General features: G+C 38.7%; 1 pseudogene; it reads right to left on the bottom strand.

Moving 5' to 3' along the window:
* Positions 1–210: 210 nt before the first annotated feature.
* LOC121104213 lies at positions 211–2543 on the bottom strand (annotated as a pseudogene).
* Positions 2544–3929: the final 1386 nt, after the last annotated feature.

Raw genomic sequence — 3929 nt, forward strand, 5'->3', positions numbered from 1 at the left:
AGGCATACCTCAAAGATATTGTAGGTTTGGTTCCAGACCACTGCAGTAAAGCAAATATCACAATAAAGTGAGTAAAATGAATTTTTTGATTTCCAAGCGCATATAAATGTTATGTTTACACTGAACTGTAATCTATAAAATATGCAATAGCATTATGTATAAAAATACTGTACATGCCTTAGTTAAAAAATACTTTATTGATAAAAAATGCTAATCATCATCTGAGTTTTCAAAGAGTTGTAATATTTTTGCTTGTGGAGGTTCTTGCTGGTTGACTGATCATTGTGCTGGCTGGTGAAGGCTGGGGTGGCTGTGGCTTTTCTTAAAATAAGACAACAGTGAAGCTCACCACATCGATTGACTCTTCCTCCCGTGAATGACTTCTCTACAACATGTGATGCCGTTTGATAGCATTTTACCTACAGTAGCATTTCTTTCAAAATTGGAGTCAATCCTCTGAAACCCTGCCACTGCTTAATCAACTAAATTTATGTAAAATTCTAAATCCTTTGTTGTCATTTTAACAATTTTCACAGTATCTTCACCAGGAGTAGATCCCATCTCAAGAAATCATTTCTTTGTTCATTCAGAAGAAGGAACTCCACACCCCTTAATATTTTATCATAAGATGGCAACTCAGGCTCCACTTCTAATTGCAGTTCTCTTGCTATTTCCACCACATCTGCAGCTACTTCCACCAGTGAAGCCATGAACCCCTCAAAGTCCTCCATGAGGGTTGAAATCAACTTCTTCCAAACTCCTGTTCATGTTAATATTTTTACCTCTTCCCATGAATCACAAATGTTCTTAATGGCATCTAGAATGGTGAATCCTTTCCAGAAGGTTTTCAATTTCCTTTGTCCAGATCCCCAAGAGGAATCGCTCACTATGACAGCTATGAAATGTATTTCTTAAATAATAAGACTTAAAAGTGAAAATTATTCCTTGACCCAAGGGCTGCAGAATGGATGTTGTGTTAGCAGGTATGAAAACACAATTGATCTCATCGTACATCTTCATCAGAGTTCTTGGGGGACCAGGCACATTGTCGGTGAACAGTAACACTTTGAAATGAATCTTTTTTTTTTTTTTTCTGAGCAGTAAATCTCAATAGAGGCTTAAAATATTGAGTAAACCGGGGCGCCTGGGTGGCACAGCGGTTAAGCGTCTGCCTTCGGCTCAGGGAGTGATCCCGGCGCTCTGGGTTCGAGCCCCACATCAGGCTCCTCTGCCATGAGCCTGCTTCTTCCTCTCCCACTCCCGCTGCTTGTGTTCCCTCTCTCGCTGGCTGTCTCTATCTCTGTTAAATAAATAAATAAAATCTTTAAAAAAGATATTGGGTAAACTATTATATAAACAAATATGCTGTCATCCAGACTTTGTTGTCCCACTCTAGAGCACAGAGTAGATTTTGCCTTATTCTTAAGGGCCCCAGGATTTTCCGAATAGTTAACGACAATTGGCTTCCACTTAAAGTCACCAACTTCCTTAGCCCCTAACAAGAAAGTCAGTCCTATGACTATTGTCTTTTGCCATCCAGGTAATGACTTCTCTCTAACTATGAAAGTCCTAGATAGCAGCATCTTCCACAAGAAGGCTGTTTCCTGGACATTGAAAGTATATTGTTCGTGTAGCTACCTTTATTAATCACTGTAGCTGGATCTTCTGGATAACTTGCTGCAGCTTCTACATCAGTGCTTACTGCTTCATGTTGCACTTTTTTATTATGGAGGTGGCTGCGTTCCTTAAACCTCATGAACTGACATCTGCGAGCTTCAAACTTTTCTTCTTCTGCTTCCTCACCTTGCTCAGCCATCGTAGAATTGAAGAGAGTTAGGGCCTTGCTCCGGAGTAGGCTCTGGCATAAGGGCACGTTGTAACTGGTTTGATCTTCTATCCAGACCACTAAAACTTTCTCCATTTCAGCAATAAGGCTGTTTTGTTTTCTTATCCTTCATGTGTTCACTGGAGTAGCACCTTTAATTTCCTTCGAGAATTTTTCCTTTGTATTCACAACTGGGCTGTTTGGCATAAGAGGCCTACCTTTCAGCCTATCTCAGCTTTCAACATGCCTTCCTCACTAAGATTAATCATTTCTAGCTTCTGATTTAAAATGAGAGACATTCCTTTCACATGAACACTTGGAGGCCATTGTAGGATTATTAATTAATTGGCCTAAATGGAATACTTTTGTGTCTCAGGGAATAGGGAGGCCCAAGGATAGGATGAGAGACAGGGAGGAGGCCAGTGGGTGGAGCAGTCAGAACACACACATCTGTGGATTAAGTCCACCACCCTACATGGGCACTGTTAGTGATGCCCCCGAACAGTTACAATAGTAACATCAAAGATCACTGATCACAGATCACCATAACAAATATAATAATAAAGAAAAAGTTGAAGTATTATGAGAATTACCAAAATGTACACAAAATGAGTAAATGTCATTGGAAAAATGCATCAATAGACTTTTTGATGCAGGATACCACAAGTTGTTTTTCAATTTATAAAAATGCAATATCTGCAAAGTATAATAAAGCAAAATGCAACAAAACAAGTTATACTTATAATAAAAAGGAACCGACATATGACCTTATATATGTATTTTTAAGTGATTTAGAGGCTTATTTCCATGTAAGGATTTGTAAAAATATCTCAATCTTGTTCTTTTGTCTAGAAAAAACAAACATATACAGAATAAGAACCACCAAAAGAAAACAAAATCATGTTTCAACAGAAGTAAAAAAATGTCTTACCAGTGCCGCTAGGAAATCTGTAAGGGCTAAACCTTACTATAAGATACTAAGGAGCATGTCATGAAGCTGCATTTGCATAGTCAGCCCTGGTATTACTCAGTTTGTAAGTGTTACATTAGGTGAGGAGTGCTAGATAAGCCACTGCTTGCGCCTGCACTGATCCTGTACCATAGGCTAGGAGGTAAGACTACCAGGGGTGGCAGAAAAGACGCCATTCAGACCAATGTTCAGTTATATACTTGCAGACATCAAATGGAGTACAAATTACTGCTCAAGAAAGCACCATTCTTTGAGTTATATAAAGAACATCCCCTTCCCCAGAACATCCAGGTCTTGGTATGCCAGGTGGAATTCATGACATTTCTAAGCCTTGTGGGATTTAGCAGAGGAGCACAGGATGTGGGACTGCATGAGGAATAGTGCAGAGCTGCCATGTTTGCAGGCACCAGTTGTCATTTTTTAGGGAAATCAAGAAATACTGGGGAGAAGTAAGCCATACAACTACTGATGTAAGACACCTGGAGAGAACCTAGTCCACAGCAAGACGTAAGACCTGGGACTTCATTGATAGTCCTGCAAACATTCTCATAACCTAAAAAAAAAAAAAAAACAACTCCAAGCTTAAAGTATAGAAGAGGAAATGTTCTCTCCCAGTTCATTCTCCAAGCCACTTCCCTACACCATTTTCCACAGCATAGATCACACCAGAAGAATGAACCCATGCAAGATTAGTACTTAACAGAAAGTAACCAAGAAAGAAGCTCTGTCAGGCTAGGAGAGGGGGAAAAGGGAAGAAAATAAATAATATAAACAAACAACATGAAAAATGCACAAAAGAAGAATTACATTATGAAGCGGATTTTAAAAAAGAGCAAATATTTCACATTAAAATCCAAAACATTAAAGAAAGTATGGCCTCTCTGAAACAAAAGTGAAAGACCAGTAGCAACGGCTCCAAGGTAAGAAGATGGGAAACAAAGAACTAAAAACAAAACTCAGAAAAGAAATAGTACCTGAGAATTCCAAATAGTAGGTCTGGGCTCATGATTTTAGGATCAAATTTATATCACTTACATGATTCAGGAACTTTCAAGTATAGAAATTCATGTAAAAATTAGTCTCTAGTCAGCACTGTTCCAAGGTATTTTGGTATAAGAGCGTGAAAATCACTCT

This window comes from Ursus maritimus, unplaced genomic scaffold (genome assembly GCF_017311325.1).
Source record: "Ursus maritimus isolate PB19 unplaced genomic scaffold, ASM1731132v1 scaffold_20, whole genome shotgun sequence".
NCBI classification, from domain to species: domain Eukaryota; kingdom Metazoa; phylum Chordata; class Mammalia; order Carnivora; family Ursidae; genus Ursus; species Ursus maritimus.